General features: G+C 43.8%; 1 protein-coding gene across 4 annotated transcripts in view; it reads right to left on the minus strand.

The window, feature by feature from the left end:
- elmo1 (engulfment and cell motility 1 (ced-12 homolog, C. elegans)) overlaps positions 1–22,241 on the minus strand; it is a 125,134-nt gene extending 102,893 nt beyond the window's left edge. For 2 of the 4 annotated variants that reach the window (XM_030411703.1, XM_030411699.1), the window contains exon 1: positions 22,024–22,241. The gene's annotated coding sequence lies outside the window, so the exon portion shown is untranslated. The remainder of the gene's footprint in view (positions 1–22,023) is intronic. The other 2 variants (XM_030411705.1, XM_030411704.1) reach the window with 1 other exon arrangement.
- Positions 22,242–26,426: the final 4,185 nt, after the last annotated feature.

A 26,426-nucleotide genomic window follows, 5' to 3' on the forward strand; every position in this document is an offset into this window, starting at 1 on the left:
ACTCTGTTATGGAAAAATATTCATTACAAAAGCAGCAGCTGGAACATTGGATTTCCCAGTCCTGTTAAAAAAAGGTAGAAATTCTTCAAAAATCGACACTTATTCACAATGTTTTAACTGCATTCTTCCGTTCAATTCAGCAGGGTCAAGCTCAAGTGTCTTTCGATTCCGCCAACGAGCTGAAATGTAAAAATCTCACTTCCTCAGAGTGCTAAAATTACACCCCAGACAGCAGGGGGAGAAAAAAAAGCACCAGACAAAAGGCTATTATGGAAAAGATGCTTGAGCAACCACAAGTGTATATGCAGGCGAAAGACAACAGACGTAAAACTGCCTTTTATACTCCCCTCTGCGGGGCCTCTCATTCATAAAACAGACAGCGGTTATCAAGTCCCAGCTAACCAAATACAACTCGTGAGGGATCCTCCATCCCTTAACTGGATTAGCACAGTTCATGAAGGAAGATAATGATGGAACGTCTTCTGTGTGCTAATTGAAAACCAAACGGGCAGGTGCTGTGGGAAGTTACTGGCGCACGCCCACGAACACACAAACAGAGCAGAGCACTCGGCCGACCAGGCGCGAGTTTGTGTGTATAAATCCCAGAATAGAGTAGTGGAGCTTACGCAAGAACAATACTGCAGCTAAAGGCTTAGTTTCACTCATTCCGATGGAGAAAAAAGTCCTTTTATGCCCCAAAAGCACTGGCAGTACGGCAGAACACGATTATTGAAAATGTTATATACATTTAATGGAGTCTACCTTGTTAAACATGCTGCTTTTCAAGTTGAATTGACATGAAGGGCGTGATGTGAAGCAGGGTGAACAATGCCTGCAGAATGTTTACACCATATGTCAGTGACGTGCCCTCGCCCACTTCTGTTTGTTGTTGTCTTGCTGGTTGGTTTTTCAGCAGGATTGCGCACAAATTACAGAACAGATTTCCACAAAACTTGGATGGAGGATGGGCCTCAGCCCAAAAATAGACCCCATAAACTTTTGGTGCAGATCCAGATACGTTTTCCCTAAATTTCGACATTGCGAGATTATTATTCTTTATATAAATAATCAGGCATGTTCAGGTGGCTGGTATCTATTCCTGAGTATGATGTGATGCAGGTCCAAATAAAAATACAGATCTAGTGGGTTTTAATGTATTTTATTTGACATTGTATTAGACTTTATTGAATTAAACGGGACTGTTGGGCCTTGGTGGACGTATATGCGCTACTGAGTGCTTTTCAATTTTGGATGAGTAATTTCAAAACTGAGCCCTAGGATTTCATCGTAGATTGCTGGTGGTTTCCCTTCAGGTGACAGCAAAACTTAAATATTGCCACTGATTGACCAATAATTCTGTCCAGCCTTATCCTACTATGACGACCTGCAACAGTTTGACGTAGCATCTTTATATAAATAATCAGACATGTTCAGGTGGCTGGTATCTATTCCTGAATATGATGTGATGCAGGTCCAAATAAAAATACAGATCTAGTGGGTTTAAATGTGTTTTATTTGACATTGTATTAGACTTTATTGAATTAAACGGGACTGTTGGGCCTTGGTGGACGTATGTGCGCTACTGAGTGCTTTTCAATTTTGGATTAGTAATTTTAAAACGGAGCCCTAGGATTTCATTGTAGATTGCTGGTGGTTTCCCTTCAGGTGACAGCAAAACTTAAATATTGCCACTGATTGACCAATAATTCTGTCCAGCCTTATCCTACTATGACGACCTGCAACAGTTTGACGTGTGTAAATGCTTTCAATACCTATGCTGCAGTTCATTTGAGATTATTATTTTTATTGTTACTTACCAAATAAGTAGAAAAACACAGGTGTGTTCGCTGTATGAGTGCTGTCAAATGTCCTCAAAGACTCACTTACATCATTTGGATATAGGGCTCAGGTTTAAAAATCCCTGGATTCCCTTTACATGTACCTGTGTCCCCGCCAATCAAGATAGAAAATCAAAGTCAAATCAAGTAGGCAGAGCTATTGATCCAGCACTGATTGATGCTTGTTGAGGAGGCTGCAGCATCACTCCCATACAGACATGTTTTTATACTCTGCTTGGAATATAAATGTGTGACAAAAAAAAATTAAATTCATCCAGTTTAAACATTCTTACAAGTGCATCTACTCCTTCTGCCTCATTAAAAACACGAATCCATGAATATGTTAATAATGTTCATTTCAAAACAAGATATATCCCGCTCCACAGCGAATGCGCGCTGGAGGTTTTCAAGTTTCCTCATTACCATTCTGGAAAATGTACATATTGGATCACGACTGAAGTCAAAATTGGGGAAATCTTTCCTGTACCTGAACATCGTCAACGGAGATTTAAGGAGGGGAGCACGGAGAAACTTTCCCTCCTTACGCAGATGAACAAAACAGCCTTCTACCGTCACTGTAGTGAAAGTCAAACACCCGAGTGATGCAACGGTAAGCAAAACACCTGCGAGTTGAGAGAGACTTTAAATTTAACTGTGGTAAATAGTGCGGCACAGCATATTAAGCAAACATCACATTTGGCTTCATTTTCGAACAGAATCCACCCCTGGAAACACAAACAAAGACGATGTACTATAACCACTCATTTGATTAAAGGGTCTGGTAGATTTGAGTTATCCACCGACCGTTGCTGCCTGCTGGACAAAAAAGCGATACACTGAAATATTTCTTATAATAGAGTAAGGCAAAAAGCATCACGGTGATGATTACAGTCTTAGTGCGGTTGAAAACTAAAAGGCTACTGGTTGACTGATGACTAGAAGGCTTTTTTTCAGACCTGCTTTGTTACATTATAGGAGCTTAACTCCCGCTGCTCACCGCGCTGGCAGGGTTGGCATGTGCTCCATCGAGTTAAATGGGATGTGAAGGATCGGGCGTCCCGGGTCAGAGAATTTCCATTGCAAATGATTGCTGAGCCACCAAGGCCCCGCTTTCATTTTGTCCAGCATTTACACAAACATACACTACGAGGATTGCTTTCAGACGACTAGAGCCCATACAGTCACACACGCAGGAAGACATAATGTATATTTAGCTGAAGCGTTTGCATTGCATTGCAGATTTTCCCACGAAACTCTATTGCACAGAGAGCTTCTGGTGCCTTAAGGGGCCTTGTGAGGACAGGGTTGACACCGTCTGACGAGGTCTACACAAAACACTGAAAACAGCTGCGATAGCACTGTTCCCCCATGCCCTGTGTCAGAATTGGGATTACACTTTTCTCTCAAGAGTTCTTCCAAATGTCGCGCTAAGCTCCCATTTTCAACGATTGCTCAGTAAAGTTATGTGTACTGTACTGCTTGCAAATGTGAACTGTCATCATCAACTTTGAATCCAAAGATCAAGACGACCCTTTTTTTTTTTTTTTTTTTGACGGAAGCTAATTTGTTTCATCTTCCGAAACCAGCAAGTTTTCTTTGATTCTGATTCTTTTTAAGCCTTGTGTTCTTCATCTCCATTTCACACACACACACACACACACACACACACACACACACACACACACACACACACACACACACACACACACACACACACACACACACACACACACACACACACACACACAGCCTGTACAAAGCTTGTCATGCAGTGCGACACAATTTTGTCATTATCTAAATTAGGGAAACATTAGGAGTTCTTGATGTGATGCAGTGGAGCTCCCTGCAAATACTGCAGAATAGTTTTCTGGTAAGCATGAGATGGCATAAAGAATAGAAGTAGAGAGAAATCATGCAGCCCGGGTGTGTTATTATTGGGAGAGATGCACAACATGGATGTTTTTTAACAATAACAGATATTTACCTGCTTCTTATGGCATATTCCAATAAAATGACTGATAATTTGGCATTTTTGCATTTTAAAAAATAATTTCGCAAACTGTAGTTAGAGAAGCTTTTCTTCTTCTTCCTCTTTTTCTTCTTATGTGTGTTGCAGACAGCCACTTATTGTATCGAAGTGTGTAAAAGCTGCACTTTTTAAGTCAGTACAGGCAATTTGGCTTAGTATTATTGTCTCTAATCATCAGCTAGAATTCCAGCAATACCAATAAATAACCGATAATAGAAATTGCCCATTACAGAGCCGATAACTTATTAGTCTAATATATATCCTATCTGGACTAAGTTTAGGTACTCAGTGTTGATTAAGTGAGCTGATGCCCAGAGTTTTAATGTGGCAGGTGAATCTGAATAGCTGAACAGTCTCAGCACTCATTTTCAGCAGTATCAATACACCAGTGCCAGCTGCACTTTGTCATTATCTCTTCTCTCAGACAGACAGTTGACACACATTCCATTTTAAAGGCCTGGTCGAAAAACACAAAGAAAGACATTTTTATCAAAAAAGTGTGATTTTTTTAATACAGTCTACAGTCTTCTGCTGTTCCAGCCAAGAAAAGAAAAGTCTCATCTTGTCATGTTGCAGGCTAAAAATGTAAAATTCAAGATGTTATCTTTATTGAAGTTAGACATTCCAGTATATCATCAGCAACACAGAGTCAGACTAATTGCTTTAAAAATAAGAAAATATTGGAGGTGATTTGTGAGTCTTTTTCATTGAAGATGGAAAAAAAAATGTGATACCTTTTTTATGGAAACATGAAATATTCTTTGAATAAAAAAATCCCAAATGTTTTCAAAATGTTTACTTGTATGTGACCTGAACAAAAAATTACTATTATAATTTTTAATTACTATTTTTATTATTTGAAGGTCCCCAACATAAAAAGTCATCTGAAGATTTATGATTGCTCTTTGCCCGCCAGCTGATGATGCACTCCACGACCTCGCAGCTCTTCGTTCCATCTGTCTTTTAGAATAACAAGACACATTTACAGTATGTGACATTTCTTAGCCGTTGATAATTTGCTCTGCCACAAACTGTTGCTGCCGCAGTGTTGCACACGTCGTATACATCTCTTAATGGAAACATGCTCGCCACTTAGCTAAATTCAATAGCTCCGAGGATTACCATCTCTACTGAAGCATGTAATAACCAAAAGGTCATGTCATCATCATAACTCAACAAACCATAATCCGCCACTGCCTCTTTAATGGCTTTTAAACTGTGTCAAGGCCCGAGTCGCTGCCACCAGTCACATTTTTAATGAACATGCCCTCCGTTAAACTGCCAGTCTGCCAGTCATTCTGCCGTGGCACTCTATCCCCTGTTGGGTTGCGCTAGCCTAGATCGAGATGTGCAAAGAGCCCCGAGAACATTTGGGATTGATTTGTGGCTATTTTTACTTGTCCTACTTGAACTAAATAGTTCAGATACTCAGAGGAAGAAGTCAGCTGCTGAAAAGGCTTACTGAACAATGTTAAAAAATAAAATAAAATCAAAATTACTGGAAAGCTAAATGGTGGTGAACGAGTGGATGCTTTAGTGGGGAGCTTTCGGAGAAAAAGAGTACCTTTTAATAGAGAGGAGTAAGCTACATCCCCCATCCATTGGTCTATTATTTAAAGGCCACTGGCATTCTGAGGAGGGAAAATTAACTTGCTGGGAAAGATATATGCCCATGTGAAAACACACACAAACATACACACACACACGCCAGACAGGTTTAATAAAAGAAAGGTGGAATAAGCGGTCTCAAGTGACCTTGCACCTTGATAATACTCCACACACGCCGTCGCAGCATTTCTTCCAGAAGCCGCCGCCCAGGACTCCTGCAACACACTCTCCTCTCAGCCTGGGCAAAAAATTACTCCCCTTATTAAACCATAACTCAGCGGAGAACACAGGCCCCCTCAACAACACTCATTACATAAGCATATAGCAAACAGGCTACTGTTCAACATTGCTGGCGCTACAATTATGTTAGCAGCTGATGACTATCATCACAAGCGTAATGAGCGCTCTACAGGAGCACTGACATTACAGGGAGATGGTTATGGGCTCGCTAGTGGAAAATCTCCTGCAGCCATTGCCGGTTGCACAAACACGAGGTGTGGAGGGCTAATGTAAAGCCGGACTGTGTATCGGGGTCTAGGTGCCGTGAAAGGATTCAGTCACTTCACAGATCAGCCATCGACTCGCTGTGACTGGCACAAGTGAGTGGGAACAAAGGAGTCACTGTGGCTGTCACACTCACTCCTCGTTACACTCACCCTTTGCTCTGCCAGCTGTCTCTCTGTTCCCTCCCACAGCCTCAGAGCCCCACCCCCCAGCTGTGGCTATACATCAAGCTACCCTCAACTCAAACGCGCACATGCAAACACGTCGAGCCTTAGGTGGCTTCGGGGGGGCCTGGCTTCACCGAAAGCGCTCTCTTTCTCCCCCGCTGGGTGCTCTTTGCCTATCTGCCACCCCGACTGACTGACTGCACTGTTGGAGGCGCGATGTTATTTATCACTACCACCAGCGGCTCGTCAGTGTCACGCCGCTGCACACAGCAACAACACATAAGCTCTTGCTTGCTAGGATTTTCAAAAATATTTTCCATTTCACTCTGTCTTTCTTGCCCTCTGGAGTCTCACACTGTTATTGTTCTCCTTGCCCGGCCTCCTCTTCATGCATGCCACACCCTTTCACCACCATGCCCTCCCCTCTCCTGACAGATGCCCCCCCCCTGCCCAATCTCTGGGCTCACCCATTCATTTTCTAACCCCTAAACCCTGCCCTTAGCCTCCCACTCTCCACAGTCTCCTTTTCTTTCCTTTTTTTTTTTAACCATATGCTACACTCATGCCCTCCCCTGCTTATGTTTACCCACTGCCTGCCCGGTCAGTCACGAGCCAGCGTCGCTGCCAGCTCGGCCTCCACCCTAGCAGTGTGGTGACTAGCCCGCAGCTCAAACACTTTCATCCCTCCTGCGTGCCTAAAGCAGACTCCTATGAAGCCTTTCATTGGGGTTTCGCTAGTGGCTGCCTTATTTTTGTCAAGTTATAGTAAAACTGTGGGTGGGGGCTTCGCTTGTGGGACAGAGGCTGCAACATGAGTTGAAATGAGGCTGACGTGGGGCTATTTATGGACTGGAGCATAGGATTCAAAGAACTTCATTTTTGCCTTTTATGGGTTAACTGCATGTAACCCACATTGAGGGAGAAAGTGTTGGGGGGGGGGAAGAAAGAAGAGAAAGGAAAACACAAGCGGAGGGCATTCCTCAGGCCAGGCTTTCATTGCTGTGGGTACGATGTCATTGGATGATGTAATCTGTGCACAGCAGACCCCCATACATCTATTCACTGAGGACATGGAAACAGACATCAGACTCGACATGTTTCACTTGTCGGCCTGGCCTGTAATTGATTCGGAAAACATTGACGACTAACCGCATTACATCGGGTCGCAGGGTTGTGCCTGCATGTCTTGACCTTTTTCTTAACTCCTACTGTCAACAGGAAATGGATCGGCTCACATGCAGATATAGGCAGGAAGTGGCTCACCTTCCACCTCTAGTTCAGGAGAGGCGTGCCTATCTGAAGTAAAATCTACTTGTGAAACCTGCCGCTGTGTATGTCAGAAACTTTCATGCCTAAATACTGTCATGCATCCGGTAGCTCTTCAGCTATTGTAAAAAATGCCATTGGTATTTCCTGTGCCTTTCTTCCACCACACTCTCTGGGCTGGGCAAGGCAGCCACACAAGTTGGACATGCACGCACGCATGCGTGCACACACACACACACACACACACACACACACACACACAAATACAAACACAGAGTGTTAAGCTTCGCCTCCAGACAACAAAAGAACAGACGCAGCAACAAGCCCTGAAGGCAACATTAAACCCAGCTAGTCCACCATTACAATACCTCTCTTCTCTCAATAGAGAACCACGCTGAGCCCAGCTGAACAGAGCTGTACCATGATATTCTCCTGCTTTAACATAGCTGGGGATAAGATAAGGGAGTAGGCACACTAACACTGTGGAACATCCACAGGAAATGGAAAACACTGATGTGTTGCCAGCACAGACCAGCCAGGGTGACACGGGGTAACTAAGGCAGGTGGTTTACAGATGGGGAATCCAGTCAGGCCACAGACAGTGAGAGCATCCCGAGCTGAACACAATGATACAAGTCTGAGAGACAACAAAACACTCCTTGATGCTTGCTCTCAGATGGCAGGGAAAACCTGTGTCTATAGACACAACAACAAAGCTGCCAGGAATGACAAGAAGCAAAAACACTGATAAGCAAGCACACAACAGGGAGAAGAAAACTCCAGACAGGCTGTCCTCTGGGTGTCTTCACAACAGAAAGGCACTAGTTTTTACTACATCAGTGTGTCATCAGGAAGAAGAGAGACACATAAAGGTTTGATGAAGTGTCTGTATGCGTTTATGAGAGTCCAGTTTTATGTCTGACATCCCTAATGAGGCAAACAGTCAGGGAAATGAACAGAAACGCATTTAAACGCTCTATTTTCATGACTTAAAACATTGCAGGCACCAGACTCTGATTGTAATGCATTACATTTTTTTTTTTTTTTTTTGATGGTGATATGTTGTGGTTTATTTCTTGTGACAAATGTACTTAATGCAAGTTAAGATTAGGACAAAAGTGTCTGCTAAATGTAAATGTTGTTTTTATTCACCACTCTCATAATGCATTATATTTAATCGGGATTACATAATGCAAAAAAAATATGTAACTACAATCAGCCCAGGTAACTATTGAAGTATAATTACATTATAGTTATTTGTCAGGGATTACATATTATATAACGTCTTTGAACTTTTTTGTTAAAGGAGACATATTATACTCTTTTTCAGGTTCATGATTGTATTTTGGGCTGCTAATGAAAATAGTTTTACATGCTTTAGTGCTTAAAAAACACATCAGTTTTCTCACACTGCTCCGTATTGCCCCTCTGTCTGAAACGCTCAATTTTAGCTCCCGTCTTTGTATGACGCCCTGTCTATAATGCCCAGTCTGCTCTGATTGGTCAGCTTGTGCAAACCTGAGCCAGCTGTGCTAAAATAATTCTTATGTGTCAAAAAAGCAAGGCATAAATGATGCAATTGTTTGACATGGTGATGGAGTGTGACGTCACAGAGTTAAAGGTGGGTCTACTGACGAGGCGTTCCAGGAGCTTCCATTCGTGCAAACTTTGGGCTTTTTAACCTTTAAAGTCCGTGTAAAGCAAATTCAGCCATTTTCTTCTAAACACATTAAATAGGTCATAAATGTATTTCCTTAAAACATGTAAAAAGCCAGTCAACCATTTAGAATTTAATTGTGGAGCTAGGCTCACAAACTGTGTTTCAAAATTTCTGTGTTCAGGATTTAATGGGCGGGTCAGAAACCATAGATTTGCATAAACCTGGCCCTGCTGCTGAAGCGGTATAAATACATTCAGCACATTAGCTTCGGTGGTTTTTCCGCTCGCTCTCAAGTCTTGGATAGCATCCCTTACAATAGTTTGCAGCTAGCTAACCAGTCAACCAGTCAGCTAAACACTCATGTCTCCTCCACATCGCTCGTGCATCTTTCTTGAATGCCACAGTGTGCAGGGTAACAGCGGCGTTAGCTTATTTAAGTTTCCTAAGGACGACAGCGTAAGGAAACGATGGATTGATTTGTCAGGAGGAGCTACTGTGGAGAGTTCAAAATCACCACCAACACCCGTCTCTGCAGTGTCCACTTTAACCCCCATAGTTACAACAACTATCACCAGGTAATGTCTGGATATCTGAAGAGTTCGTTGACCCTAGTCAGTGGGGTCGAACCGACCCTCCCCGTCCCGCCGACAGCGGGTGCCACCATCACGGCCACTGGCATTATGTGCCCGCCACTGACCCTCTCCGTCCAGCTGACAGCAGGTGCCACCATCATGGCCTACGTGCCCGCCACCGGCTTGTATCCTCCCGTCCCGCCGACAGCGGGTGAAAGAGCTGATGACAGCAGTCAGTCTATCATTTCATCTGCGGACATTAAGATGAGCAACTGGACAGCCGCTGAGATCCAGGAGATGCTAGCGTCTCCTCGGTCTCTGTGGCTGTTTGGTTGTGTTGGACACAAGGGTGTGGATGTGTGTATTTCAGAATTTCAGAGAATGTGAGTGTGCAATAGTGATAGCCTTGTATCACAAAACTCAAATTGTGTGTAATACACTACTTTTTATTTCTTTCAGAAAATGCACTCAGCCTGTCAGGATATTGACGTGTTGGAGTCAATTCACAAGGTACTGCATCCTCTACTGGAATTTACTGATGCTCTTTCTGGAGAGGAGTATGTGAGCATCTCCTACCTCAAGCCAGTACTCCACCTTTTTGCCACATCAGTCCTGGCTGAAGATGCTGAGGACACTGACCTGACTAAATCAATAAAAACCAAAGTCCTAGCATACCTCAATAACAAATATGGAGACCCAAACATCCAGGAGCTTTTGGATGTTGCCTGTTTCCTGGACCCTAGGTTCAAAATTCAGTACATCAGTACTGACAACATCCCTGCTATCAAGACCCGACTGAAGACAGAGATGGTAGACTTAGCACAACGTACATATCATCGGGTAAATGATAATTAAGTATTTCACAAAATCTAACTGGAAAACTAATGGCTGTTTTTTTCATCTAATAGGAGAAGAGGTCCCGTACTGAAAATCTTCAGATACCTCAAAGTGCACAGCCCTCGGGGGAAAAGGCGAAGAGGTCTCTTGGCAGTTTTTTCAAGACCAGCGCAGCCTCTCCTTCTTTGCACGTAAAACTTGAAGATGTCGCAGAGGCAGAGGTAAACAATTACCTGATGACTCCTGCCATCGATGGAGAAGATGATCCCTTGGCTTGGTGGAGGGTGGCACCAAGTATCTTTGTGTATCTGCCACAAGCGCTCCCTCAGAGCGTCTTTTTATCACAGGAGGGAATATTGTGACTTGCACTCGCTCATCCTTGAAGCCAGCAAAAGTCAATATGCTGGTTTTCTTAGCAAAAAACCTGTGAGCCACTGAGAACAAAACTGTTGGATCATTTATGGCTGGCAGTGCCATACTCATAGTGAACTTTAGTCTGTGTGGTGTGTTATTGTTGTGTACTTGAGATAAGTGAGGTTGATCTATATTATACTATTCAAATTGTTTTTTTATTGTCTAATTTAAAAGTGCATTTCTCAGTTTTTTTATTAATAACTTTATTTACTTTGATTTTACAAAGTATTTTCAAAGTAGTAAAGGGAAAATCTATGTTTCAGCTGTGTGAAATGTAACTGACTTGGGAGCAGTGAAATACATATAATTTTAAATTATTTTTTTCTTAAGACTGTAAATTTTGCACAGTGTTTACAAAGTGCATGCCTTTGTTTAAATTACTTAAATGCACAGTGGCAAAGCCACAGATGTTTCTGTAATGAGCAGTTAAATAAAAATGTCATTTATTTCAAGTCATATGTCTTTTAATTTAATTCTAACAAATAGGCCCAGCCTATGGGAAAGAACATTTTACACTAAATGACATTTAGTAAATGTATCTAATATTGTGTTGGTCATATTTAAATAATTCAGTATGTTTTGTTGGGAAAAATAGAGGATAAAATAAAACAATTTAAAAAAAAAAATTGCATATTAAATCGCAATTGCAATATTGGGGGAAAAAAATCGCAATTAGATTATTTTCCCAAATCGTCCAGCCCCGCTAAGAACCCAGTTCTAAACTCCAATGGGGTGCAATGTAAAGCTCTTATTTTGAAGACAAATTCTTTGTCACTGTTCACAGCCCAACTGCGAGCTTCACGTCACGTCACATGTTTAGGCCTACCTCAGAGGCGGCTTTTGGAAAAGGAGGAATATTACGCCTCCGTTTTAGAAAGACAGGCCGGCACATTGCTGTCCTTACCTTGGAGGAAATGTGCCGCCTTTTCTATCTAAAAAGGGCTACTGTCTGACTCACAGTTTCTGGCTCTGATGGTTCAAACAGGTAGGGCTGGGTCTGTCCGATGATGCTGCTAGCTTCCATTGTTACTGTAGGTTACGTCCTTGTACAGTACACGGAGGAGGCTCCCCTCCCGCGCATGGGCGTGGTTCCAGCGCCTCTATCTGACACGCCCCCAGCGTTTCACAGCAGAGAGAAGTGCTTGTTTTTCCATGATTTTGAGACCTAATTCTATATACTTAGCTATTTTTTTAATCGTTCAAATTTTGCTCAGTGGTCAATGACACGTTTCTGTGGTGTGACAAACTCATAACACAAATGTATTTTTACAGACTTTAAGACATTTGTACATGCACAAGAACCTATATAAAACTTTAAGTCAATTTAAATATGACCCTAAAGTCAATGTTTTGGAAGCAATGTTGTGCATTAAATATAAGGTACAGTATTTTCAGTGTTTGATTCTGAAGTAATCCAAAAGTTTTTACCCAGTTTGGGCACAAAATAGACAAGGACTTGACTGAGGAGGAGGTACAAACATCACTCCTTGTAAATAACATTTGAGTTCTCCGGTTCAGCTCCACCTGTTCCTCTTGCATACCTCCTAAACGAGGGCCCACAAAAAAAGCCTTCTTCAGGCAGTGGTTGTTTTCCAGCCACAGATCACATTTACGCATTGCTAACAGGTGATGAAAAGCAGCGGCAAGGGTGTGAGGGTGATTACAGCTCGTTTGTACAGGCTGGTCGGAGCCAACAGAAACTCACTTCGGGCTGTTGCTGAGCTCCAAAGTAGCAGCTGGATGAACGAGCAGTGGAGCCAGGTCGATCTATTCCAGATGCCCTTTTCGAGCACTGCTGTCAACGTGTGGGCAGCGAGGGCAGGCAACTGGACAATATGCATATGCTGTTGTTCAGTTGGAGATGTGAAGGCTGGAGAGGAGGCGGAAACAGAAATTGACAGATAAGAATTAAAGACAATAAATGAGACGTGAAGGAAAGGGGCAGGAGCGGTCTGATGGGGGAGATGTGAGGACAGAGTCTGGGAGCAAAAGTTAGAGCAAGAGAGAGAGAGGGGGGGGGGGGATATCAAAGTGTCTTGTTGTTTCCCGAATGTCCTTCTGTGTTTTGATTTATTCAGACACACTCCGAGGCAGCCCCGACATAAAGCAACACACCTTCAGTCCAAGGCTTGCAGTTCCCCAGCCCGAGAGAACGAGCGAGCTGGTGACCTTGGCATGTTGCGAGAGGCCCTCCACTCCTCCTTAGTCTCCTCTCTCTCTAGAGGGATCCTCGACTTGTCTAATGGAAATCACTGCTGCGGCGTGTTAACGTCGCGGAGGCCCACGCGGCCGTGACAGAATGGGTGCAAATCCTTAATCTCGGTCCATACATCAATTATGCAACACGTTCAGCTGTGTGTTATCGTGTGCTGAGACGTTCAGTGGGAATGATCCCCCCGATCCTTCCTGCCTCTATCGCATGATGACAACCAAACAGATTCCACAGATTTGAACAACATTTTTATTTCATAGTGGTTTTATATCTGGCATAGGCCTGCACCTAATATTTATTTTCATTATCGTTTAATGGGCGATTCCACAATTTTACGAATTAGAACCTGTTGACAGGTCTAGGGGAGTATTACTGCATACTTGAATAAAGTAGAGGAAAGCCTTCTGTGATTCCAGAGGAAGCTGCGTATAATCATAATCATCTTATAATTGCCTCCAGTGAGGTCACTCAGTGGCAGTTGCATTGTGGATAATGTAGGCACCAGGTTTTGACAAGGAGTCCACTGGTCCAGCATTGCACTCCTATAACACTGTTCAACTCTCGTGCACAGGTTAAAAACGAATGATCAAAAAGCGACACAGCAGAGCCAGAGATATCTTCTTAGTTTTTAAACTCGTTGTCTATGTTACTCAGAATGCAACTTGTCACTGAGTGACATCACTGGCAGCAATTTATTAGATTACACGCAGCTTCCTGCTACCTTTGTCTTTGCATATACTACTTTCCAAACCCTGTAAACACACTTTAACATACACAATTGTTGGAATAAACATTTAATCTACAGATCAATGGGTTAAGCAAATAGAATTGTGAAAAATGCTCATCACAGTCCAAAGTGACGTCTTCAGATTGCTTATTTTGTTCAACCATCAGCCCCAAACCCAAAGAATTTAAGAGATTTTTGCTTAACAAATGACTGCTTCAATGTTTCAGTCACTGCAGCTCTAATCTCGTCTTTCTTAGGACCCACACAGCAGCTGCCATCTAACAACCGCACCGCACCTCAGTCTCTCCTCTTTACTCTAAAAGTACTTGAAATGAACGAGCTTGCCGCCGCCATAAGCAAACAAGTGGGGAAAGCACCAAAAGGTCTTTAAAGGTGTTTGTGTAGTGAAGCATAGTGAGGCGGCGACACCATCAAAGACTACAAGAACAGGCCAGCATCTTCCGAGCTTGTACTGTACTGTATTTGTGCTTCCCTTTCAGTCACTGCGAGGAATGAATTAAGCCTTAAGAGAGTCGTTTTCAAACCCCGTCTGTACATTTAAGAACACAGGGACTCGATGATCGTCAAAGACATACAGAGAGAACAAGACAACAAGGAAGAGACCAACAGGGAGAGCACACGGAGTAAAAATAAGGCACGAATACGTTTCTAGGTTTCTTAGAAACAGTTTCACTCCCTCAACCTTTCCATATCCTGCAAAACAACAGGCTAGGTTTTATTTCCGGTCCACCTCACTGAACCTCCAGTCATCCGTGTGCTGTCCACTGTCATCAAGGAGCGGCGCTGACAAGATCACCGGTGTGTGTGTGCGCGCGCCTGTGTGACACACAGAGACAACATGGGGCCATCCTCTTTCAACATAGTGACTCATAGCTCACAAATACACACATCTATGTACACAGAGAAAGATACAGACAAGATCAGTCCTTTACTTGGGACAAACTCCCTTACATCTCACCCCCCACCGTCCCTTTGTAGTGTCCAACTGTCAGAAACATTCGTCAACACTAGGGCACTTCTGTGGCCTAACGTGCTGCTCATTTCTTGATATACTGCCTGCATTTTATCAGTAATGAGTTTTCATTTTAAGTTCATTTTTACCATCACTGTATTAGTAAAATGAGGGCGAGTCCTTCAAGCAATGTCTGCTGCATTTAGTGAAAGGGCACATAAAGGGCTCCAATAGTCAGCCAGCGAGCCCTCAGGCACTTGCTGATTTTGCAGAGGGGACAGGCCTGAGCCCTTGAGGACTTATCCGGACTTCACTTCACATAAAGTGCCCTTAACTTTCATCTGTGTAACAGCCTGACAACACACTGTACTGGAGGTAAAAGCAGACTCTGGCTGTTGCACGAATACTCCACTGATTTAGGAATGCAATCAGACTGACAGAAGACAATAATGCAGCCGAACCACAGCTATCGACATTCCATGCCTTCTTTTACCTTGTCAAAAACTGGTGCCTACATTACCCACCATGCCACTCAGTCGCCAAAAGTTGTTTTGGTTTTGGTTTGGAAAAGCTAATAGGCCATGATTGGGGCGGGAAGCTCGAATTCTGTGATAACGTAATGCTGCTTTTGTCGTATGAACATAAGAAATCCGACAAAATGTCATCATTTCACCGCCTCCCAATTGATCAGCACCTGAAAAGATGATGGGTAGTGATGATCTGGAGGGCCATATTTCAAGGTTAAACAACATATCAATAACCCATTAGTTAACGTTAGCAATCAACCGCTTCCCAGCTGACAGATTTTCACTATCTGTTGTCATCTCAGCTGCCGGATGATCAGGAAGAGGTGCATCACTTCAGCTAAATCTGGAGCTACAAAACATTTGTTCAAATGTTGTTACTGCAGGCAGCGGTACAACCGCCATACATTTGCTTAGTTCCGCTTTAAAAACATTTACATCAGTTTTAGGATGGAGCTAAACATAATGTGCAAGAAACTGTTCTCCTTTCGTGTGAATTCCACCCTACTGTTAGTTGGAAGCACAGTGGTTGATCTAATTTCCCAGTTTGGTTGTTCCCCGTTTTTTTCAAATTGTATACAATGCAGCAGATGTGCCGGTTACTTTTTGTTCTGCTAATATAAGCAGGAAAATCTGTGACTTTTGAAATGTATTTCCCCAGCAAGCACGCAAGCATTATAAATACCAGCATAGAAATGCCCGAGGGGACCTGACACCTTGACGCCTCCCGCCTGCCGTTATAATCCGAAAGATTTGGGTGCAAGTTTACTGTTCGGTTCACGCTCGGTTCACAAACTTTTCTGTGCCATACACAGTGTGAAAAGTTGCAAATAACACTGCGACTGTGATGAACACACACACATACACGCACACACAGTTCATAAAAATCCCTGTGCACCCCCAGAGCTAAGATCAAACAGAAAACTCATTACCACATCAGACAAAAGCATCCATGAACCAAAAGGCCAACATTTCTGTGGAAACCAAAAGTCAAGTGCACACTTTGAGAATAGCGGTACAGAAAATCAGGGCACCTCCCCTGACTCACGCTCACTGAAGACTGTAGTGAGCGAGACGGTTGGTGAAGCACACATTGTGGGGCCTGAGGATATTCAAACTCACAGCTAGGAAACCCCTTAAAATCCTCATTTTGTCCCCCTGAGATCAATGAAATGATCCACGAGTGCCTGATCAAGCACTGATAGACCACCTGATCATATCTCCATGGAGAGGGAGGAGAAAATGAAGGCAAGCGGATGTATGGGTGGATTCGTGAGTCATGGACCAAGAGATGCAGAGACGTAGAGAGGGATGGAGTGATGGACGGGCGAGTGTAGCATGACAGCAGCCATCCATGTATGAACAATAAACATAGAGATCAAGCAATGACCCGTACTCTTGCACGCCACCTGAAGGGCTGGGACACACACACACACACACACACACACACACACACACACACACACACACACACACACACACACACACACACACACACACACACATATAGCTATAATAAGGTTGCTGCTGTAGAAAATGTGTTTAGCACCTGTATGGGCCTGAAACGCCAGCACGCAGTGGAGGACACTAAAAAACTGACACAGCAACGCAGCAGTGAACATCTGCACATTTCTGCAACGCATGTGCACACACATGCCATAAATCATTCTCTTTGTGATGTAAACACCACTGACACAGGCACAATCCTACTACAACAGCTGTACGCGGTCTAGCAGACCCTAACACCTGCTCACAAGTTGGCGATCCCGACAAAGTACCCAGACTCTAAAACGTGAAGTAGGTTCAAGCCCCCCCACACAGCTGGAGTGGGGATATACTGGTTAGAGCGAGAGACTATCTAACCGTTTATCCTGCTGGGTCACTAGGCTCAGAGGCTGAGAGGTTCTTAGCTGAGAGATGCTAAATACCAAAACATACACACACATACTCAAGCACACATGCACACACAGAGCAAGAGAGCTGGCTAACCTCTCGCTTAATATTTACAGAGCTCTGCGGCAGTACCACAGCTGGAATGCAGCGGGCAGAGCAAGCACACAGAGGGAGCCGTATCAGTTTCTGGGTCATCTAGGGCTGCTTCACTCCGCATAAAGTCTAGACTTGGGCTGGAAAACAAGCCTGGGGATGCTCTCCACTTAAACTGGATGCATAATATAGTCTACGACTGGCCGGACTGCGCCTGGGGGCCGTTACATAGGCCACGCAGCTATAGGAGCACAGGGTCAAGACGCAGCCATGAGTGTATTCCCTTACACAACTGCTTCTGAGAGATCACAGTTTTACCAAAGAACAATTTTGAATAAGTTTCTCTTATTTCTTAGATTTCTTTTTATTTTATTTGCACAAATCAAATGGTTGCCTGGCTCTGAATTCAGCCCGAGGCGACAATCAGTATACTAAAGAGCAGAACATGGCAGCCGCACCTACAAGATCTCTGCTCACCCACCTATGTCTGTCTGGCTGTCTGGCACCTTCCCCATCGCACCTTCAGTACCTACCTGCTGTTTTAATTAACTTCATACCACAGGGAGCAATTATGCGAGGCAACATTCATCTCATTTGGAACTGCAAATTAATCTAACCTCAAGCTGCAGAAGGACAGGCACACCGGTGTCTACTGCAACCAAGGATACTGGTGCATTAAAAGTCTTTTTTTTTTGTCGTTTCTTTCTATAGGCATTCTTAATGGCTGTGAGCACAAAAAAAAAAAAAAAGACATGAAAAGCAGCAGGAAGATGACAGGAAACTTTGGGCCCTGAAGTGTTTTTTGGTGCTGCTTTAATGCCTCAATCGTGAGCTTTTAGGAGAAGGGGGAAACAGGTTCATTAAGATGGACAGATAGCAGGCTGGGCGCCCATCAAGGGGAAAACAATTTACATACCTCCGTTTTCCTCGGGGAGCGAGAACAGGGAGGAGAGAGAGGTGCTGCGATGAGAAGAAAAGTGAAAGAGATAGATAGAGGTAGAGAGGATAGGGGGATAGAGAGAAGCTAAAATGAGGGAGATGGTAAGAGAGCATGCGTGAGAAAGCGAGCGCAAAAGAAGCTAATGAGAGAACGATAACAGGCTGCATGGGGAGGCGGGGAGGGGGCCTCTGACACTCGAGATGAGAGGGAAACAGCTCAGAAAGCGGCGAGGTCGCACCTCAGGAGGAGGCGAGAGGCTGCCAAACACAGTCGGCAGTGTCAAACAGATGCACACCAGGATCTCGCATGTGATGCAACTCAATAAGCGCGGGGCAGGCACCCATCGCCCCCCCGACCCCAAAAAAAAACGACTCCATCTCTGCCTCTTAATCGGATTTCCTGGATTAGGTTTCACTGTTTAAAACAATACACCGGAGTGCCCGAGTTTAATTCCATCGGTTATGACTTATGGCTGTATTTCACCTTCTCACTTTTCATTTACTCTCCATTTCTAGTGCTGACTTTTAAGAGCGTGTCGGGATAAAGAAGTATTTATCTGGGCGCGCCAGCTAACAAGAAGCGGAGGTTTGCTGTGGCTAATAAAACTTGTTTTCGTGTGTGTGTGTGTGTGTGTGCGCATTCCTTTTGACATATAGGTCCCTCAGGTGGCCGTAAAACCGAAATGTAAGGCTTCTGGCACGCTTCGCTTCTGAACTGGACAGCTACTGGCCGAAGCTGTGCTCGCGCTGAGCTTCATACCAGTTTAAATGGGAGAGAGAGAGAGAGTTCCAGTTAGCGGTTTGTTGAAAATTGCGTTCCTTGACTGCTCAAAGCCGTGCCAGACCTAAACCTAAAACCAAACATCAATCTCTAAGCCACTGTCAACCACAGTTGCATAGACAGAGAGCAGCACATTTAGGCCAAAACCTCACAATGCAGCGCAGGCTCTCTGAGAGTGCAAGTATGTACAAACTTTTTACATGAAATAACTCAAAAGAACAACCAGACATCAACCTTCAACTTTCTACCTCGCTGACACTCCCAGAATGGCTCTTGAAACCATAATTGCCACCCCCGGCATCGCTCGTCGCCGAGCTCTTGCCCCTGTGTGCTGCATATCCGCGTCGGAGTCATGGCTGCACATGTCACTGCGCTCCTGTATCCAGGCTATGTTTGCATGTGTTTACTGTCGAGCTTGACACGAGAACGCCGGCGTTCGTGCGGCTCCATCACAACAGGGACATCTTTGGTGGCTAACAGGGCATGTAAATGGGCTCTCACTCCATCAGAAGCCGCCTGGAGGGCCAGAGGGACTGAGAGAGGACGGCAGGCAGCGTAGCCCCCGGGCTGCGCCACCACTGACGAGAGGAGGAGAGATCTGAGGCACGTTGTGTGCCAAAGTGCTAATGCTGTAGTGTTGCATTATGGTTACTGAGCGATCTCTGTGGAAATATGGAGGAATTGTTTCTCAAAGACGTGTCTATGGATGTCCAGGGGGCCCTTCAAGGACCACCGTGGGACCAAAGACAGAAGGTCTAACATGGCTTCACAGCTAGATCAGACAGACTCAAGACCCCGTTTGACTGAGCATGTGAATCTATGCGAGACACGGCAGGACACAGATCTTTTTATAAGTCTCTTTCATATGTTTTGTCAAGTTTACATTCAGGTTTTATGAATATTCTGCTTGTTTGTTTAATAGGTTTCATGTACTTCCATTTGAGGCCCGAATATGACTCCGCTGATTGGTGCGAAACTTCGCCAGTAATAGCTCCCGGGTTATTGTGGCAATAAATTCAGCATCATGGCAATTTGTAATCCTATTTGCATGTTTAATTTCCAGACAAACATTTTTGTTTTTTTTGTTTTTCAAATTAGCTTAGCTGCTCCACAAGCTCCCTATGTGTCCCCTGGCAACTGAAGAAGTGCCCCCTTGTTGGGAAAGGCTGATTTACAATATTAATATATCTGGGTTTCAGTTTGTTATTCATAAGAACAAGATCCCGAAGCAAAAGGCCACTCGGGGCACTATCTTTTAAAAACTGAGGGCCAACATGGTCTCGTGCATTGGTTGCATACCTGAGAATCAGTGGTTGCAAACTATTTCTGAAGGGTGGTGCAGCAATGATCAGGAAGACAGCGGGCTGCGGGCTGAAGATTGTTGATTCATCTGTTGACCAGTTCCTCAATTAATCCATTAGATATTCGTAGGGGTGGACTGATACGGCTTTTTCAGGGTTATTAGAAATCAACGAGACCGATAGCTGATACACATTTGCAGTAAAAACCATCACGATCATCAGGAACTTGAGTATGTCCTTCTTCTACGACTTCACACTTCGACTCCTCTCCATTTACTCCGCAGATTCAAGTTATACAGCGTTTGTAGGCTATCTATTGCGACAGGTAACCAATCAGATGGTGTTGTGGGAGGGACACTGTGTGAGAGGATGCTGCATCGGAGCCAAAGCAGCACATTTTAAAATTAGTTTATTCTATCGGACAAATGGCGAATATCAGCCCCGGCCCATTATCGGTCTATTCCTAGATATTAGGGTATATCAAATGTCAGAAAATGGGGAATAATGTTGATCAGTGTTTTCCCAAATATCAAAGACAACGTCCTGACGCGTTTTGTTTTGTCCACAACCCAAAGACATCCAGATTGCTGTCATGGAGGAGTAAAGAAAGCAGAGAACGTTCACATTTAAGTAGCTGGAGTCCTTAAAAAGAAACACTCAAACCGATTAACTAGCTGGGCGGCAGAACAATCTGAAGACAGACATGCAGTATGTGTTGAGAGGTCGCAGGTGGTCATCGCCTTGTTTTGAAGGGGGATCACACGAAAACTTCCGGGCCCCCTCCCTAAATGTAAAAGTTCATAGATTGGGAGGTTTAAGTTCTCTCCCTCCGATAAGTGGATGAGCCCCCCTAGAGAACAGATATCTAATCCAATGCATCTTGCCTTCCTCTCTCATCTGAAGGGAGGACAGCACAGAGCTCAAGCACTGCTTTTTTTTTTATAAAAAAAAACACACAAAAAAAAACTGTTGAGCCTCCTCTCTTCTAATCACAGGCCCACGGTGTGGCTGGAGTTACACACCGCACACCCTTAAAGCAGCTCCTTAATTTGCAGTAAGGTGGTGGGGGGGTGAATTGGGGAGGCATCCTAAACGCACCACTTTTTTGGCATCGCGCGAACAGCATGCACTGAACAAACAGAAAGCCGGGGAGCAGCAGCAGCAGCAGCAGCGGCGGGAGGAGGAGGAGGAGCGGGAGAGGCAGCTTCGTGAGGCACAACACACAACTTGCAGCTTTCTAACACGCAAAACACAACTATAAAAAGGCGAAGCGGCGGGGCGGGGGGTGAATTAACAGGCAGGGTGTATTCACCGCAGTTCAGTGTGTCTGTTTCTGTGTGCGTGTGTGTGGAAGCGGAGTGAGCTGCGGTGCTTCCATCAAGAGATGCATGTCAATAAAAATAGAGAGAGAACAGCTCCCAAAAGCCGCTAAAAAAAAAGGAAAGGGGGGGGGGGGGCACTTCACCAAAGTCCGCAGACAGAAAGACAGGAGGGACACACGGCGGTCTCACCTCGGGGTACAATAGTCCACGAGACGCGGGGCGAACATCAGAAACACCGACAACACTACGTACGCACACACACAAAATACGCCAAACAAGTGAAGCGACAGCCGGCTGGCAGAACCGACGAGTCTGCGAGGAGAGGAAGAGGAAGAAAAAGAAGAAGAAGAAGGGTTCACAAACCTGACGGAGCGAAGACACTTCTTCCACTGGAGCGCCGGTGTCCAGAGTTAGTGTGTGTGTTGTGAGTGTGTGTGTCACTCAGCGCTGTTTCCTCTCCCTCTCTCTCTCCCTCTCCCTCGTAGAGATAGTGCTGATGTTTCCACTTCCTCCTTTCTTCTGCCGTCTGCTGGCTGGCTCCATGATACCAGAGCAGAGCAGAGCAGAGGGGAGCTGCTGCTACTGCTGCTGCTGCTGCTGCTCACTGACTCACCGCTCTAACCAGAGGATGGTCACATTAAATGTGATGTAAAGAAAAAATGGTTAGGCTATTTTTATTTTGGCAGCTCTCGAGTTAGTTAACATGCAGAAAATATAGTGTGATATGATATAATATAATATTGATATATGAATTTAAAGGAGAAGTCCACCCACAAATTAAAAACAGCCTTGCAGCGCTCTCCTAAACAACAAGAGCAGATGGGGACTTTTTTCAAATGTGAAAAAAAAAACTACTAAAAACAGTCGCAAAATGGCTCCATGCAGCTCGCCTGGTGTCCCGAAAGACCGGAGATCCCAGATTGATTTGAAAAAATAAGATATTTAAACCCCCCTTTTTTTAACCTTTAAATCTTTATTGTAGCTGCTAAGCTAATAGCGTTAGCTTTGCCTCAAGTGTGTGAATAACATCTTTTCAAATCAGTTTTGGATCTCAGGACTTCAGGAGACTTTGATTACGCCAGAAGGTATGGAGCCACCTTATGTTTTTTATTTCAAGTCCCCAACTACTTTGCTTCACTACTAACTAATTTCCTCCAATCAGAAACAGGAGTGAGTGATGTCTCTCAGCCCCTGGTGTTTAACCTGTGCACGCACATGAAGAGGAAGCACACTGACACATCCTGGCTGATAAAGAGGACTCAGGTGTTTTTTTGTTTGTTTGTTTGTTTTTGTCAATTAGTCGTTAATTGATCCAAAGAAGATTGATTGCCAACTATTTTGATTGCTGATTAACTGTTAGATGAAATTTTTCCATGCAAAAATTTTGAAAAAATGTTCTGGTTCCAGCTTCTTAAATGTAAGAATTTCTTGCTTTTCTTTGTTTCTTAGTGATAGAATAATGAAGAGTCGTTGGTTTTGCAACTTCTGGCTGGACAAATGAAGCAGTTAGGAGATGTCACTTTGGGCTCTGGGACACTGTGATGAGCTTTGTTCAATAATTTGCAGATTCATCTATAATGACAATAATAGTTAGTTATAGTTTGTTTAAGCTTGTTTTGTGTGACCTAGGCAGTTAAAAGTAAAAGGCTTGTAATTTTGATTGCTGTTAAGTCTACATAAACTTTTTCAAAAACAGGCCAATTAAAAGTTGCTTTACAAAAAAAACATGAAATCGCTTTTTTGGCAATAAAAAAACACTCATACAGGATTTTTAAAAAAAGAATATAAATGAGGAATATATCTATATATCTATCTATATCTATCTATATCTATATATCTATATCTATCTATATCTATATCTATATATATCTATATCTATCTATCTATCTATCTATATATATATATATATATATATATATATATATATATATATGTATATATACATGAAGGTCTTGTGAAAGGCTACATATCTAAAAAAGGCTACATATGTAAAAAAAATATAAATAAATACATGTGTGGCGTTCTAAATAATAATTATGCTTTTTGTATCCTTTTTATAATCTGGTAGCTCCCCTAGTGGTCAGAAACCTTTCCTACACTGTCTAAACAAATAAATAAAGGGGATTTACAATGACTCATATTTGAATAAGCAAACAAACAGTCGAGCGTGTCTCTACTCTCCCTTCATGCCGGGACACAAAGACACGACCGCCTCCCGCCTTGCAGCCAGGAGGAGAAGACCAACAGGAACAATGGTCTCAATAATTCATGGTTATTGAACGGTCTCTGGTCTCCGCACAGAGCTAGTTTGGATGGGTGGGATTATAACCTTCTAATGTTACATTATGTTTGGAACCATTTTAATATAGCTCTGCATCAGCGCTTTAGTCTCACTGGATGTCATTTTGCAGGACTGTGTCCCACATGAGGCAACTTCCCTTTAATTCTGTCAGTGATTAGAGGCTGTTACTGATGTTAAACCCGCAGTATGTGTGTTTATGAGTGGAAAAAGAGGGAGAGGGGATAGTGTGTAGCAGACAGTCCTGCAGCTCATCCTTGTCTCCACTCAGCAGGAGCAGCAGGAGGAGGATTAACACGGAGGCCCTATCCGTCCTGATAAATAATCTGGAGCGTCACACCCGGCAGAAATCTCCATTTTCACCCTCTCTCTGTAAAAGATAAATAATAAACAGAATAAGAGCCTCTGTGCATTTGAAAGTCAGCCTACGTCCTCTATTAAGTTGTTAATTCGACTCCACAAAGCTGATCCGACATTAACAGAAAGCAAGGCGGTTATTTGATCCAGTGTGGCGACCGTTTAATGTAGCAGGACTCGAGTGTTTTGAGGCATCTGTCGAAGACTCTTCGTTTTAACCCCATGCACAATGAATTAGACTGGGGAGCGATAAATAAACACTGCCTAACAGTTCAACCGTGAATGAAAATGAAGTCGTGATCTACTCACCCTCACTCTGATGTAAAGTCAGGTGAGGTTTCGTGGGTCACAAGACATCTCTGGAGCATCACAGCCTGGCAACATTCCTGGGCACATTAAAGAAAACAACTGGAAAAAAAAATCTTTTGTATGCCTCAATACTTTTCATCAGCATGGGAGAGTGAATAGATAGTGACTCATTTTTGGGTGAGCTTGCCCTTTAATTCCTTTTTGATCAGGGCACGCGGGCAAACAAAGTAAATCTCTCTATTTTCCTTTACTCTGTTCCCGACATTCAGTTACGGCGAGTTTTGCATCTCCAACTTCAGCTTCAGAGTGGTCCAAACTACATCAGAGCGTTTGCAGAGGATGTAATCTCTTTATCTGAGACAGCAGAGAGGCAGTGGGGTGGATTTAACTCAGCCAATGTAGTTTAAAAGTACTGCATGGTGCATTCAATAAAAGTGCACACTCACAATGCAGTGCAATTGTACCCCTGCATCCACCAAAGTGCAGAGTCACCCCCGTCTGCTTTTCACATGGGCTTCAGTTGTCACTTTTACCTGGCTGTGTGATGGCTCTGAACGCACCTCGTTTTCACAACCGCTGGCTGAACCTCTGCCCATCTGGTGTGAAGATGATATCACACAACCAAAAAGAAAAAAAAAAAAAGGAGGGGGGGGGGGCTTGTTAATGCTTCTCTCCCTTTTGGCAAAACATAATTATTATTCATGAGTTAAGCGCAGTGCTCCAGTCATAAAGATTTAAGTAGTTTCCTGCAAATATGTTGGGCCTCTAACACAATCTGCTGCACAGTGAGTCGGCCCTGGCACTCAATCCTACCTGTCTCTTGTCCAAGAAGACAGAGTGCTTCAATAAAGACTCTCCGCTGACCACATTCTCTCTACGTGGCACTGCCTCCCTCTGAGCGGCTTCTGACTGAACCTCATCTGGGAGATTCATTGTTCTGCTCAGAGACTAAAAAAAAGTCGACGTGGAACAGACTGTTCCAATGAAGCCGATTTATCTTGGTTTATTGGTCGAAGTGCCAGAAAACGGAAGAGGGACAGAATATTAGAGAATAACTAAGCTCTCAATCAGCAACTCAAACGCTCTCATGGCTGGCACTCTTTGACGGAATTGTAATTTCTCACAAACACATACGCTCCCTGCAGCATTTGAAAGCCTAAGACACAAATCTAAATGGAAATCTAGTTTGCTTGTTCCCTGTAGGTCTGCTGTAATTGTCTCTCTGTCAGGGTCATTAGGAAGAGGGAATGTTTCTCGTTCATTTCCACGGGGATTCCTCTTCAAAATGTGCCGCCTGCGAAGGAGAGAAACACCAGACTTCATTGGCCCAAAGGGCACGTCTCGTGTGAAGGCGAGCCGCCGATCTGACGCAGTTCTGCTGGTCGAGAACCTGATTTGATGAGTCGTTGAAGGTGGCTACAGACTGTGAAATGATTTTTTTTTTTTTAAAAACACTCCGAAGCATCCCTAGACTGCCGGCAGGACAAGATGAAAAGAACCGTTCTTCGGCTGTTAGGAAGGTCAAGGCTGCAATGCGTCGTGAACTTTTTAATGATCAGATTTCTGCGGCAGGGATTTCTCTGCACCATCCTCAAAAGATTAAGTTGTCAACCACATGAAAGATGCTGTCACTCACATTGAGTCAACGCCAAGATTGTGAACATGTTTGTTTTTGCAGCCTGGAGCCGGGAAAAACATTGGAGAAAAAGAGCCATCTTTATTCTCTGAATGAGGGAACACATTCACATACATTCTTCCCCCCCCCCCCCCCCCCCCCCCCATCTCTGTGGCTTTTTTTTTC

This window comes from Sparus aurata, chromosome 3 (assembly GCF_900880675.1).
Source record: "Sparus aurata chromosome 3, fSpaAur1.1, whole genome shotgun sequence".
NCBI lineage: Eukaryota > Metazoa > Chordata > Actinopteri > Spariformes > Sparidae > Sparus > Sparus aurata.